This window comes from Sinocyclocheilus grahami, unplaced genomic scaffold (assembly GCF_001515645.1).
Source record: "Sinocyclocheilus grahami isolate Dianchi unplaced genomic scaffold, SAMN03320097.WGS_v1.1 scaffold250.1, whole genome shotgun sequence".
In the NCBI taxonomy this organism is placed as follows: Eukaryota; Metazoa; Chordata; class Actinopteri; order Cypriniformes; family Cyprinidae; genus Sinocyclocheilus; species Sinocyclocheilus grahami.
Window position 1 is genome coordinate 1,880,053 of NW_015505429.1, and position 16,201 is coordinate 1,896,253.

Consider the following 16,201-nt stretch of genomic DNA (forward strand, 5'->3'; position numbering starts at 1 on the left):
CATATTTATTTATCCATGACAGGCCTAAACCAGCCAAGGTACCAGTATTAAAATATAGAAAAATATTGATTAATTATAGTTATCAAAAAAAATCTGTCAAATAAATATTGAGATCGTGTTTTGTCAATATCCAGCACCTCTACAGCACCAGACTCAATTCACTTTAATTGCATGGAGCAGCCAGCAGATTCTGCAATATCTTCTTTTGCATTCCATTATGTTCATGATGGGTTTGCACCGGCGATGAGTAAACAATGATGTAATTTTTATTTTTAGGTGAACTATTGCTTTAAATATTTTCTTTCGCATCAGAAAGATGCTGCTGAGTCAGAAACAGTGGGCATGTTTCCTGTGACTTCAGAGTGTTGCACAATCTGAAGAAAACACAAATAATGCACAAAATCCAGTGTTAACTGGCCCCGGGCATGTCGTAATACGAGTGACTCGTCTCTCCGTGATGTGATGTTCTCCTCGCCTTCTTTTAATGGCACAGCTGATGGCAGGAGGAGAGAGAGAGTCACCCAGCCTTCAACCAGATAAGAGGAGAGTGTTATGTAATCCTATATGAGTCATGAGCTTGTAAAGCAGCAACAGAGAATGGGGCATTTTTAGCTCTCAAACACGCTGGCTTCCTCTCACACAGGAAAACATCTCATACCGACAGAGGACAGAAATACTTGCACCCGTTTTTGAGAGGAAAGTCAGGAAAATACAAGAAGTATCTGCTCGTTTTAGGTGATTTCAATGCATTGTTTCTAGTTCTGGGGAACGATTAATCGCAATTAATCGCATCCAGAATAAAAGTTTTTGTTTATATAATATGTGTGTGTACATGTGTTATGTACTGTATATATAAAGACACACACATACAGTATATATTTAGAAAATATTTACATTATATTCAAATAATTTATATTTTTCTTAAATATATACATGCATGTGTGTGTATTTATATATACATAATAAACACACACATATATTATGTACACAAAAACAAATCAAATGTGTGACGCAATCTGAGACTGAAGATATTATAAAAATCATTCCTTGTCTACACAAGAAGGACCACAGACAACAAAAACAAACACATCTCTGACTCACCACCTCTCTCCTATATCCCAATAGGATGTTAAACTCATTCTTATCATTTAGTGTAGCATGCACGGCTAACTAATCGCATGTCTGCACAGCAAATAAACAGCCAATCATCATCCCCACACAATCTTACACAGGGGCTGCATGCTCACCTTAGGCAAGCTTCTGCGAGAGCTCCTCAGACGTGGCTTGTTAAATGTGGCAAGTTGAGCGCTGGAGCTGATGTGAGGATAGTTCTGGCTGTTCAGGAGACTGACATTTGGAGGCCAGGCCGACTTGTGAGACGCTCCAGCGATCCGCCTGGGGACCCAAGCATCGGTGTTGACCCTGCCTCCGCTCCGTGGGTGCGACTCCACAGAGTCCCTCCTTTTGCGTTTCTCCAGAAGCTCGTACGCCGCCGGATTTGGCTGCAGTGGGAAACACAAAGCGGTTTAAAAAGAAGCAGAGATGCACAATAAAGGCATGCTGGGTTGCATAAGCCGCTCTATAGGCTCTACCTATGTAAGTGGCAGCTGGAGCTGCTGATCTGAGGAGAGTGGCTTTAAGATGGACTGGTGCAGCACATGTGGGCAGGAGGAGTGACGCTCCCCCTCTCTGCTCCCATGATGTGCTGCTCTGCCACCGAAGTAAAAGAAAGCATTACTGTGCCTTCACGCCTGGCTGCTCAGATGCCCGAGTGGCGTTGAGAGCGAGGCTGGCTGTTTAATCTGAATAACCTCAGATATAATCCAGTGCACGGATAATGAAAAGCATTCCTTAATTATCCGGTGGCACATGAAGTTCACTGGAGCAGCAGCAGAGGAAAAGCACATATGTCAGTCACAGATAGCATGCTCACTAACTCCGTCATCACACAGTGATAAGTAGCTGCCACCAGTGCCAGCGCTGAGAGATGAGGGCCTATTATTCTGAATTTAATCGTGACATTAAACAGAGAAGCGATTAGGGGACACTGAAAAGACTGACAAGTAATGACGAAGATTTCAGGTCACACTGTAATTTATGAGTGATTTAAAATTATTGTACAATAATAATTGTTTTAATTATTGTATATTCTATATGGCGCAAAGGCTTATAATGTGCAAAATAGTAAAAAAAAATATGTATATATCTGGGTTATTTTTTATTCCAAAATCAAAAGAATGATATTTTCCACAAGCCTATTTTTAGGATCATTACATTTTTGCTGTGATATTATAATCATAAGCAAATTATCCTCCATTCTCAGTGGTCTAATACTATTCTCATCACGGCTCTGTAGGGGTCTGCCAATTACCGTTTGATCTGAATTTTTTATTTTCATATAAGAAAATGCGAAAATATGCAATAAGCAAAAATATTAACTTAACTTCAGCCACAGCTCAAGTTATAAAGCAAAAGTTCAGGAGTCCATATGCACATTTGATCAAAGATTATGCCTTTCTGGGATATTTAGAGAACAAATAAATAATTTGCTTTTTGTTTGTTTGTTTGTTTTTTAAATAAGTGTGTAAGTGTGTTTTTTTCTTAATGGCTGTTTAAAATTAAAAATAACATAAAGAATATTAAAAAATTACAAAAAGAAGCTAAAGTTTAGCAACATGCCTCATTATCCCTCCAACATTAAAATATATGCATATCAATAATGATTGTTTTAGAGGTTTTCAATGTAATGTAAGCACCGCAACAAAGTATGTAAATTAGGGTTATCATAGTTAACTAATACCATAAAAACATTTTCATTACTTGAAATACAATAAATGTTAAATGAAATAACATTTAACATTTAACAATCATTATATCTGCACTGTTGTTTACTTTACTGGTTTGCACTCTATCTGCCATATGCCTTGTGCTTTATACAGATATATTTTTACATTTTACCTTATTTGTATATTTGTATAGTTGTATTTTGTATTTTGTATTTAATCTGTATTTATGTTAGCTGTATGCACCCAAGGGTCTGAGAGTAACGCAATTTCAATTCTCTGTGTGTATGTGCTGTACATGTGGAAGAATTGACAATAAAGCAGACTTGAACTTGAACTTGAACTAAAATATAAAACAACTGAATTTATCTCAGCCAGATTGCAAGGCAACATTGCTCATATTCATTTTCAATTCACTTGATAACAACTAAAACTGAAATAAAATTATTAAAAACTGTATAAACATATTTTAAAAATGACAAAAGCTAATAAAAAAACAAAAAATACAACAAAATTACTAAAAAAAATAACTAAAATTAGCATGAAAATATAAAAAAAATGTAATATTTAGTATTAACTAAATAGTATATCAGTGATACTATAATAACAAGATGTAAATACAGTAATATTGTATATTTTGTGCAAGTTACTATAGGCCAGGCTTAAAGTGCTATCAAAGAAATATAACAGAAAAAGATTAAACACTTCTGGTTTAAATTGTTAAACAGGTTTGAATGTACAATTTAAAGTATGCATTATTGTTGTAAAATGGATGCTCATTTTAAAATAGTAACTGGAAAAAAAAAACATTGTCCAGTATTTTTGCATTGCAGTGAAAATGTAACTATTTATGCAAAATATTATTTCTTGTTTAATTATTTTATTATTATTGGGGTTAAATATGTTCTGAACATACATGATTTCTTTGGGAGATTCAACATGTTTTGAAATCGAGAATAAAAGCCTGTTGTCTTACCTCTGTGAGCTGCAAAGGAAAAATCCCAACTTTGTCTCCAAGTTTACCTTCAACCCAATTTTCATTCACTTGTTTGATAAGAGTAATGCTGTCTCCCTGCGGGGGGAAAGAGAGATAGGCATGTGTTAGGCCGCTGTGGGTGCAGGACGTCCCTGAAGACGTTTACTTAGCTGGAATCACTCTAAGCTGCAGGCCCATTACACCCTTCACTCGGCTCCAGACCCATCTAGACCATCTGCTCTCAGCAAAAAAACAACACTCCAGGAAAATGTCCTTTAATGGATGCTGTGCCTGAGTCACAACTGTTATATAATTCAAGTCCTGCGGTGTGACTAACAATACTGCTACATTACAGAGCCCAAAGAAGAGAGCTTTATTTGCTTCCCAGGTTCCTCATTATGAATCACACTAATGAGGCAAGCAATACTAAACACGTTTATGTTCAACATACAATAGCCTCAAAAAGTATTTAGACACTTCACGCACACATAAAAATATAAGAATATAAGAATAATACAAGTTTATAGTGTGTGTGTGTGTGTGTATGCATACATATACATCAATAAGTGCTATCAAAGAAATATAACAGAAAAAGATTAAACACTTCTGGTTTAAATTGTTAAACAGGTTTGAATGTACAATTTAAAGTATGCATTATTGTTGTAAAATGGATGCTCATTTTAAAATAGTAACTGGAAAAAAAAAACATTGTCCAGTATTTTTGCATTGCAGTGAAAATGTAACTATTTATGCAAAATATTATTTCTTGTTTAATTATTTTATTATTATTGGGGTTAAATATGTTCTGAACATACATGATTTCTTTGGGAGATTCAACATGTTTTGAAATCGAGAATAAAAGCCTGTTGTCTTACCTCTGTGAGCTGCAAAGGAAAAATCCCAACTTTGTCTCCAAGTTTACCTTCAACCCAATTTTCATTCACTTGTTTGATAAGAGTAATGCTGTCTCCCTGCGGGGGGAAAGAGAGATAGGCATGTGTTAGGCCGCTGTGGGTGCAGGACGTCCCTGAAGACGTTTACTTAGCTGGAATCACTCTAAGCTGCAGGCCCATTACACCCTTCACTCGGCTCCAGACCCATCTAGACCATCTGCTCTCAGCAAAAAAACAACACTCCAGGAAAATGTCCTTTAATGGATGCTGTGCCTGAGTCACAACTGTTATATAATTCAAGTCCTGCGGTGTGACTAACAATACTGCTACATTACAGAGCCCAAAGAAGAGAGCTTTATTTGCTTCCCAGGTTCCTCATTATGAATCACACTAATGAGGCAAGCAATACTAAACACGTTTATGTTCAACATACAATAGCCTCAAAAAGTATTTAGACACTTCACGCACACATAAAAATATAAGAATATAAGAATAATACAAGTTTATAGTGTGTGTGTGTGTGTGTATGCATACATATATATCAATAAAAGTACTAAAAATAGATTGGTTAATGAAAAAAACATTGTTTTTGCCTGTAGTGTCTTATCATTTCTTCAGCTTTTTCTTAACTCAGTCACGATGTCCTCTACTGAGAAGCATAAATTATCAAATATTATATCATATGTAAAATAACCTTTTTCAATAAATAATTTTTAAAAATCCCATTTGTTTCTTATTTTCTTATGCTCCAAACAATGTAATGACAGAAAAAAAAAAAATCACACAACAGAGGGCCAGCGGCTGCGTCTGCTCGCTGATGACCCTCACCACATCCACTGGAACCAGCCCGCTGCTGTCTTTGCCTTCGCCGTAACACCAGTTATCATCCACTCTCCAGCGCAGGTAAATGATGTCAGCTGATGTCTTCGTGAGCTCGCCAGGTGCGTTACCCTGGAAGTCATATAAAGCTTGAGCTTGCACCTGAAACAAATACAAACGGCATAGCGGAGACTGTCAAGAACATATCTGGATCATAACTCGAATAGAAATAATGAAGCCATTCTAGGACAATTATACTTTTTACATTGCATCATTATTTTCATGACTGTTAAATACGTTCAATTCTACTTACTGGAATGCACAAAGAAGATGATATATATCACTTGAACTCTTACCAAAATTAAGCTACTAATATACTGACTTTACTACATGGTAATTGGGTCAAAGATAAAAAGGGGTTTCCACCCAAACATTAGAATGTGCCCCATTTCATTAGAATTTTTTCTGAGCCAAAAATAATGACTATCATACAATTTTAACATGATTTACAGCAGAGACCCACAATAATGTCATTCAGTGTAATGATAGTTTAGATACCAAAAAAAACAAAACATCTTGTCAGGCACATTTAGAACAAGAAGCATCAGACAACATTAAAAGACTCAGATCAGCCCCCCAAAACTAATTCATTATCATTTTAAATCTATACCAATCCTACTAAACCTATCCTTCAAACTATGGTTTTACTCATCCGTTTTTAATAGTTTAAAATATATTAGAATTTAGTATGATCAATTATTCTTTTATATATTTTAATAAGCACAGGTCAGAATAAGTGTGTTGATTCATTTTTACATTAATATATCTTTTACACTGAATGACGATGGAACAATTTTTTCCTGATATAATATGACTATAAAAATAAAAGTAAATTGAATTCTGTATAAAACGTATCAGAAAACAATTTTAAATTGTAAAGCAGCTCTGAAAGTACAGTTGGAGAATGCATTATGGTGTACCTGTTTTATTGTTTTTAATTTATGCTCTTTTCAATAAGCTAAATATATTAGCTAAATATATTTAGACAGATTTTATTTTTTTATGCAAATTTTTTCATTTTGATTTTATGGGGATTAAATATGATCTAGACTTTTTTTAAGAGAGCGATTCAATCTATAATTATCTTATTTATTCTGTTTTTGTTTTTTACTTCTAACATTGTCATTTTGTAAAAATCCCCTTCTTAGTCTATAAAAGACTAAAACGATATTAGCAAATGTGAAACATTAATACAAAAATATATGTATTATATAAAATATGTATTAATAAAAAAAATAGAATTAAAAGACAATTGACTTCTGCGAATAACACAACATCTAACAGCGCTCTTACTATCTTGCAGTACTTCAAATGCATGTACACTACATTAGAGGCTTGAAATGAGAAATCGAGTGGGAAAAGTTCCCCAGAGCTCAAAAGCATCCCAAACTTCTAAACAGCATTACTGTGCAAATGCAATGGCTTTTTTCCCAAATGAAACTCAAGTCCACCGACCTACTTAAACCAAACCGGCCCGCAGTGTGTTTCAGTGGACATTGTTAAACACACACAGAGATAATAGGGCTCTTAAGCAGATCGGATTGTCAAACTGACCTACCACAAAAAACAACACAAAAACCATCCTGATATATTCAGATTTCATCATCATTTACGCTACACAGGACAATCGCTCTGTTGAAAAACAAACATCATGCTCTGTTTGATGTGGCACGACAACTAGGCTTGCAAAAAGTTGGAAAATTTCCAGTCAATTTCAGAAACATTCCAGAAATTTTGGGAACACCAAACCGGCCCGCAGTGTGTTTCAGTGGACATTGTTAAACACACACAGAGATAATAGGGCTCTTAAGCAGATCGGATTGTCAAACTGACCTACCACAAAAAACAACACAAAAACCATCCTGATATATTCAGATTTCATCATCATTTACGCTACACAGGGCAATCGCTCATCATGCTCTGTTTGATGTGGCACGACAACTAGGTTTGCAAAAAGTTGGAAAATTTCCAGTCAATTTCAGAAACATTCCAGAAATTTTGGGAACTTTTTTTTTAATATTCCAGGGATTCCAGTAAATTTCCAGAAATTTTCCACCCCCTTTGCAACCCTAACGACAACAGACACGGAGTAATATGACACACACTAGAGAAAGTTTTGAAAATATTAATATCCTATATCAGAATAACAATAAATCACATCATAACCCCTAAAAGATAAAAGCTTTTAAAAGCAAACAAGCCTAATCTTGACACACAGGCAAGCCTTAAAACTCACCCACAGCAGCTACAAAAAAAGACAAAGGCTGCTTTTTAAGTCTCAAATCATTACTCGCGCTCTAATGCAACAAAAGCACACGTTGTATTCTTACCCCATTTGGGCAGATCTTAAAAGTAACTGCTTAAAAGTTCCTCCTGGACTGCAGAGCTGATATATCTGACGGATCTGTCCCTCGGCGTGCCTAGCGGACCCCGCTCCTGGAGGCTCTCGAGGAGTCTCAGCAGCAGCGGGGTTGGTCGGGAGCTCCTGCACTGATCCTGGAACAGCAGCTCAGCACATCTGATGAGGGTGTGAAGCCTCCTGCTGCTGAAGGCATGCCATGCAGAACGTGTGCTGGCACGGCAAGACCTTGGCAGACTCCTCCAAAGGCTCCATACACAAAGGACACTCCAACAAGTTCAAAATAGCCAGATCCTCCATCATACAGGAACCTGCACACCCAAGAGACACAGTTTTATAAAGTATTCAGAGCTACTTCAGTCAAAGTGCATATATTAGATACCTAATTATAGAATGATTTCTCACTGTAAACCTGTTTGTAATAACTCGAGCCATGTACTTCTTTTGTCAACACTTGTTCATTACGCTATTGTGATATGCAAACAGGTGTGAACGCCAAGCCACATTCGTAAATACAGACACGACCCACATTTGTGTTTAGGTTATGGAACTATAATTGAGCTTACATTTCAAAACTGTTTGTGCTCTTATGGTCCAGTGGAGGCCAACAGCAAGTTTTCATTGAAATCAAGATCATCAGGTGAGTCGTGCGTGACGTCACGTCTACCTGGTTACACGAAACGCGCTCGCGTTCAGGTTAGATATAAAATTGAACATTGTACTGAAATATAGTAAAACATTCACATACCTTGTGGTCACGTAGGAATGGAAGAAGAGAGAAAATGGCTCTAAACTGGATGTTTGCGGTCAGGTGTCCTCTTACAGCTCAATGTCGCTCTGAAAACACTACGGAAGACTTTTGAAGTCAAAACAATGTTTTCATTGCCGCTGTACACCTGTACAAGTTAAACAATATGAATTAAATGATAATTAATCAGTGAATATTTTTGTCGCCAGCTTGGGACGACAGATATTTAAACAAATGCATTTATTTTTCAGCAGATGGTCAGTGAACGGTGCTTAAACTTTAGAACATTTTCTAAAAGAAACATTTTCTATAGAAACTGCTTTTTTGCTTTTTTATCCTTTTAGTAAAATTTGGCACAGTTTTGAATGCTTTTGAAATAGGCTAGGCTAATAATTTAGGCTCCAGCAAAGATTAAAATAAGCACTGAAATTAAATGGACAACTATTTATGATAATATAACAACAACTGTTTGAGAATGAGGAACAAGGCTGTAGCTAAAAGCCCGTTTGGGGCCACAATGGTTTGTAGTTACTGATAAACTACAGCCTATTTTTTGTTGAATGGGATGATTTGAATGGAAAATAATTTACAGATTATATACTTGTCTTCCCATCAGGCTGTTGAAAGTGTTTTACTAGTGAATTAATATCAATTAAACAGATACTCAAAACATCAAGATCATGGCATTTAGACAATTATGACATGACTTTGTTATTTTTTATTTATTTGTATCTATTGTTGGTAGGCCTTTGAGGTGAGACGAGCCCACAATCGACATTTTAGGATGAAGAGGCAGATTTGATGTGTTGCCAGCTAGCTATTTTAATGTTAGTTTAATAGTTTATGAAATGGATTAAACAAAAATTGCACTTGTGCCTGTTATTTGTGCAATACTTGTGGAATGTGCTATAAACAAGACAGAGAACAATTGCTGAATTAGTTATATAGAAAATGCAATTGGTCCAAGTTTATTTTCAAATAGGCTAATACTGGCGTCCTCTAGTGATGAACAAGTGCAATTGAATTCTGTTTATAGTATTGCCTTAAGATTTCATTAGTCATCTAAGTTTTTCATAAAAGCAACCCCATCGGGAACTTCTAGTCTTGTTTATAAGTTCCTGGTCATAAGATTCGTCCTGCATGAATAGGCATATGCTTCAGTCAGACAGATTAATGAGCAGTGGATCTATTGACAGATAAGACAAGACATGATGGGAGATCTGGTGGTGACTGCAGCCTTAGTCAGCGTATAAATCATCTCCTGCTTTATGAAACAATCCAGACATCTGTTTTGAATCTGTGGGATTTCAATTTCACACATCCCTTAAACCCCAAAGTCCCGTTAACATCTCACGGCTAAATTATTCATTAATATTGGCTCTGCGTTCTGCACAAGTTCAGGACATTCACTTACATTTTTTAAGGGTGCATGCATTTTTTATCTGTTTTGTAAGTCTGCAGAATGTTTTTTTTTTTTGAGATTCTTTAAAAGAATCATTCGATTTCTTTATGTCTGTGATCCCCTGTGGTTTCATGTCAGTGGCTCACTGAAGTATTCCATGCATGCTTTTCTTACTCAGTTTGTTAGGTTAGGTTAACTCTAACGACCTGCAAAACTCAGTATGGCTTTGGCTGCTGTGAGACTGAGTGCTTGTGACGGGCTGGAGAGCAATTGCAAAAGCTTTAATAGGCCCTTGCTGGGTGTTTGTAATTCTGTGGCCTCTTATCTGACAGAAACAGAGAAGATCTGGCCAGCAGAGAGCGCAGTTTGTATGGCAACACAAAACCAGCCTCAAATTTGAAGTGTTTCCTCTTTACACAAAGTTTATCACTGGCTCATGATAACGGCAGTCCATTACTTTTCTCATTTCATTTTTCATTCGACCGGTTTCTTTGTTTGTTTTCAGTCATTCTTTCAGATTTGTGCTTTCTCTGCAGTTTGAGTCATCTGAGTTCTGTGGGAATGAGTCTATGGGTGTTTACAGGCTTCCATTACAGAGCATCAATTATTCATGGGCTGATTATATGGCTATTGTTTCCTGCCATTATTTCTGAGAGTTTACATTGATCAGAATTGCCCACACACGTATAGGCATTCGTTTCTTGCTCAGCTGGATGCAGAATTTACTTTTGTAACAGCCGCTTGTAATGAACCCAATATTAAAATCTTTGCAGCGTTGTCCAGGCCAGAGAGAGAGAGAGAGAGGGCAACAGTAAATGTAAACGCTGTTAAGGTAGCTCTGAGTAGTGTCATTTCAGTTTTCATGCTGGGGGATGTCAGTCTGTTGTTTGTATCTTCCTCGTTGCCATTTCTGGGATCCTACAGCACCTTCTGTTTGTCCTGCTTCTGATGTTTTCTTAATTATGGTTATATCCATATGTGCACCATGTGTGCTTATGCAGCTCGCAGAGTGTTTAATGAAGAGCCGGCTGCGCAAGACCAACCTGAACGACAACATTTTTTAAGATTAAAACTAAGCCACACTTGTATTTGACACAAAAGGTATTAAAACCGTTCCCAGCGATCAAACTGTACAGTGTACTCTCTACAGAGTCAAAAAACAAATCTGCCACTTTAGATGATACACAATTAAAAAATATGCAGTACACTGAATTAAAACTGATATTATAGGTATATCACTTAATTTACATGTGCACAGTGTTATTATAAACACTGTGCTTGTATTATATTATTATATTGCTCATATATATAATTTATAGCATTGCAACCGGAGGGGAAAAATATTTCAGATCAAAATCAACCCTCAATAGATAGATAGATAAATAGAATTATGATGCACACTTATAAACAATATACAGTACACAGCATTAAAATGAATAATTTCATAGATATGACTCAACAATTTACACACGTGTTATAATATACACTGCGCTTGTATTATATTGCACATATATAATTCATAGCAATGCAACCAGAGAAAAAGATTTACAAAAAAAAAGAAAGAAATCTGTCACCATCTATAAATATATGGATCAACATTTACACATTGCATTTTCACAAAAAAATCTATTATGCATGTATTATATTGCACATATATATTATTTATTTGTATTCATATTATTGCAACCAGAGGGGGAAAAAAAGATATACAAACAAATCTAAAGATCAAAATATTTGGAACAAATACAAGAGATTTGTTCCAAAGCGGTTAAAAAAAACCATGAATCAAAATACGAAACAAAGTCGAAAATCTGTCACATTGGATCAACTTTATCCTTGTCTGAAGGAAACCAAATGTTAGCTGTTTCAGTAGCAGGTGGTCCCCTGCCAAGTGTCTTTGCCATCCATCTGTAGCGCACCTGTGCTCTCATTCTGCTTCTGCTTCTGCTTCTGCTCTGCTTCGGCAGGTTATTATATGTGCCGCGTGTCATTCTCCATTGAGAAATGCATTGTGCTTCTCAGCTCTGGGTGATGACACCATAACAGAAGACGCCACTGTACATGATTGAACTAATGAGTGAACATGCCACTGGACGCTGATACTCCACCACGATGAGAAGAACATCAAGCCACTTCAGCCCGCTTCAGTTCGGCGGTGACCTGATACGGCTGTGCACGTCCATTAAGAACGGCCTGTCATCAGTGTGGCATCTGTGATGTTGTGACATTCTGCCTGACCTCTAGGCAAGCCGTCTAAGGTCCTGTTTGCCTTCTGGACCTGACGGGCCATCATCAGAAATAAACCTCAAGCGCTCCCATTACAGAGGACATTACGTTCATTTGCAGAAGAATTATCTGATATGTCCTGAGTCAGATACGGCAAAAAAAAAAAAAAAGTGACAAATATATTTTAAATATATGCCAAATATATGTTTGAAAAAGTGAAAGGTTTTTTTTTAATAGAAAATATATTTAGTTTCAACCCTCACATACTAAAATATATTTCAAAATGTATTTCAGGGCCAAAGAAATTCATTTCCAATCTTACAGTAGCCTAGATTACATTATATATAATTTGTTGAACATCGTAAAGTATGTTCTTTGCTTAATTTTATTTTCATACGTGTTATACAGTTTTTCTTCAAATGTGACGTGAATGTATTTTCTTGAAATGAAAAATAGAGTGCAAAATATTTTTTTTTATGTTTTTTTTTTTTTATATATATATATTTATATTTTTTATATTTTTTAAAAAATGCCAAAAAAAACTTATAGGTAGAAAATATATTTACACGAATACATTTTCAATCATGTTTTAGCAAATATATTTTTGGCAATTTTTTTATATTTTGAAGTATATTTAAAAATATATTATACACACATACACACACACATATTTCTTTTTTTTTCCTTCTTCTTTTTGCTGTATGGAGTGGATGTGTTTGGTGGTGGCATATATTATTTTATAGATAATATATTAGATTAATATGATTATTTATATTATATTTAAATTATTATATATATATATAAATATAAATTATATATTATATTTTTTATATATAAATATTTTTGAAGCATATTTTACCAAATATAGATAGATAGATAGATAGATAGATAGATAGATAGATAGATAGATAGATAGATAGATAGATAGATATTGACCATTTTTGGAATATTTTGAAATATATTTGAAATTTATATATCTTTTTTCTTTTTTTTTGCTGTATGGAGTGGATGTGTTTGGTGGTGGTGTGAGTGCATGGAACATCCATGGAGCTTTACATCTGGCAGTGAATATTAAAAATGGGACATCCGTGGCACATGCATAATGCTCAGTCTATACTGAAGCCAGCTTTTAATTGAGGAACACATAAACAGCTGTCAGAACAAGCAAAGGGCCTATATATAGGACGCACACACACAAACATGCATGCAAGCCAGCTGCCTCCCTGTTTGTCCTCACTGAGAACACTCTATTTCCACTGGAGAGAGGGGGATAACTACAACATAAAGCCAGACTCTCCTTCTCTGTGCCCTGGGTTAAGGCTGATTAACTATCAAAATTAGAAAACCAACCACAATGGCCTCAAGCCAAACACATTTTTGAAATAATTGATCTCCGCAATTCCCTCTTGCATTATTCCCATTGATTTCCAATGAGTGCTATTGGCCCCCAAGGAAAATACCATCACTGGTGAATAAGAATGCAGGAAGGGAATTGAGGCCACATTTAACATCAGTGCACACAAAAAAAGGGTCTGTCTGAATGCTTACTGAACTGATAAGACCTTTATTTATTATAGCATGGCTACTCATAAACAAAGAGAGCGAGGCATGGCTCACCGATGAAAAATAGAGAGCGCTCACTGTGATTTCGATTTTCAAAAAGGAACGAAAACTTCGAGTTGTGTTTATGCAACTCGTGTGAAACAAACAGTCTCCTTTTATGATTTCCCCAGATACCGTGCAATAGGCTGTTCGGTTTCAAAGTGAAACTAGTAACATGATTACACAGCTTCCCACATGTTTGTAAATAATGAGACTAACTCACATCTGAAATGATACTGGCTTCCGTTCCCACACTTATCTGCTGGGAAACAAACCAGCTCAATGATCGGGGCTTTGATGTGTTTGTCTGTATCTAATTCCAATTCCATACAAAGATTTCATTTGTGAACTCGGCCGAGGATTCAGACACAGTTCTTTTGCTTGAAATTTTATGCCGCAAGTCCCCAGAGTTTTTGTCCTTTTATTAAATGCTTGCAAGCAAAACCTTCTTATACCGCTGCTGTATGTGATCTGTCGGTGCTTGCACAGAAAATGCATTATTATAACAAATCTGTCATGTGCTGATCTGTTTACTTCATACATGAATATGAAGATGCATTACAGATGCAATATATATTGCAGTATGGGTATTTAAATTGTAAAGTACACACACACACATATATATATATATATATATATATATATATATATATATACTGTATATATACATATGTGTGTGTGTGTGTGTGTGAACATGCATCTGTAATGCATCTTCATATTCATGTATGAGGTAAACAGATCAGCACATGACAGATTTGTTATAATAATGCATTTTCTGTGCAAGCACCGACAGATCACATACAGCAGCCCATTAGTGGGCTACTAAGAAGGGATGAAGAATAGAGATGGGTGCAGATTTATCATGAAAATGTAAAAATGCAAAATTTCTCAGTGTGAAAATGGTTAATAGTACATATATGACCCAGACATAGCTGAAAATCTCCATGTATTTTATGCATTATATTGTACATGCATAACACAGAGGCTTGATTTTTTGAACTCATTCTTACAAATTAGCACCCTGACTCTCACATGATTGTGATGCTACCTAATGCTGACAGAGTGATGACACCTCTTCATTGAGAGCGGCTGAAGAAGCCAGGCCTGATATGCAAAGCACATGAGGTGAAGTGACAGAGAAATAGAACCAAGCCCATGCAGGCCATGGCTGCAAATGAACCACGTATTCACAATGTGGCGAAATAGCATGAATAAAATGTCGCCTGCACCCCAAGGCATTCCCGAGTATCTCTCATGGGTCACAAACCACCCCATCATCACGACAAACACACGGAGCCAGGCTATTCTGTGTTCATTTTTCAATAGTGACAGCTTACCCTCTCCTGGAACATGTTAGACAAATACTCCAGTCTGGTGCCATTTAGAACCTGATTTCGTTTTGAGGTCACGTATATTTCTTTCCTCTTAAATGCTTCTTTCAAGTAATCAGTTTTCTTCTTGTTTACCCTCGGCGCCCTGTGGCTCGCGTCTCTGTTCACCTGTACAGCATGCAGGAGCTATTGAGAAATATCTGCATCTGCGAAACAGCCTAAATCAAAACAAGTCAGCCAGGCCGGGGGTCGGACTATAGATCTAACTTGAGTTCATTAAGAATCTCTCAAGGCTTACCTTGCAACATAATGACTGTGGTGCCTTGATTTGATGAGTCAGTGATTCTTTGTACAGATGAAGCAGTATTAATGTTCTCCATAGCAATAAATTAAAAGAGTAAGCAATAAGCAAAGCAAGCTGTTTCCAATGTACTGACATGACAAAAATCTTCATTTAGAACTAGATTTTTATATTTTCTTAAAGGGGTCATATGATGGTGCTAAAAAGAACATTATTTTGTGTATTTGGTGTAATGAAATGTGTTTATGCGGTTTAAGGTGAAAAAAAACATTATTTTCCACATACTGTACATTATTGTTTCTCCTCTATGCCCCGCCTTTCTGAAACGCGTCGATTTTTACAAAGCTCATCGGTCTGAAAAGCAAGGTGTGCTGTGATTGGCCAGCTATCCGGTGCGTTGTGATTGGCCGAATACTTCAAGCGTGTGACGGAAAAGTTACGCCCCTCACCATACTGTGATGGTGCCCTGTCCCGGAGCGACAAGACAGAAACATTAAAACCCATTATAAACGAGGCATTTGTTGCATCCAGTGGGGACATAATTACTGATTATAATGACTTATACTGTCTTTTTACTCATTGCATCGCGCCGTGTAAACAAAACCATGTCTGCATTTGTGGTCGGGGAAATTACAAACAACAAGTGCTACTCTACACTGCTCAAAACTCACGTTTGAATCGTCAGTGGCAAATTCTTTAAA

General features: G+C 36.2%; 1 pseudogene; it reads right to left on the reverse strand.

Annotated features, from left to right (window-relative positions):
- Nucleotides 1-8,219, reverse strand: part of LOC107598341 (putative E3 ubiquitin-protein ligase SH3RF2) — an 18,725-nt pseudogene extending 10,506 nt beyond the window's left edge.
- Nucleotides 8,220-16,201: the final 7,982 nt, after the last annotated feature.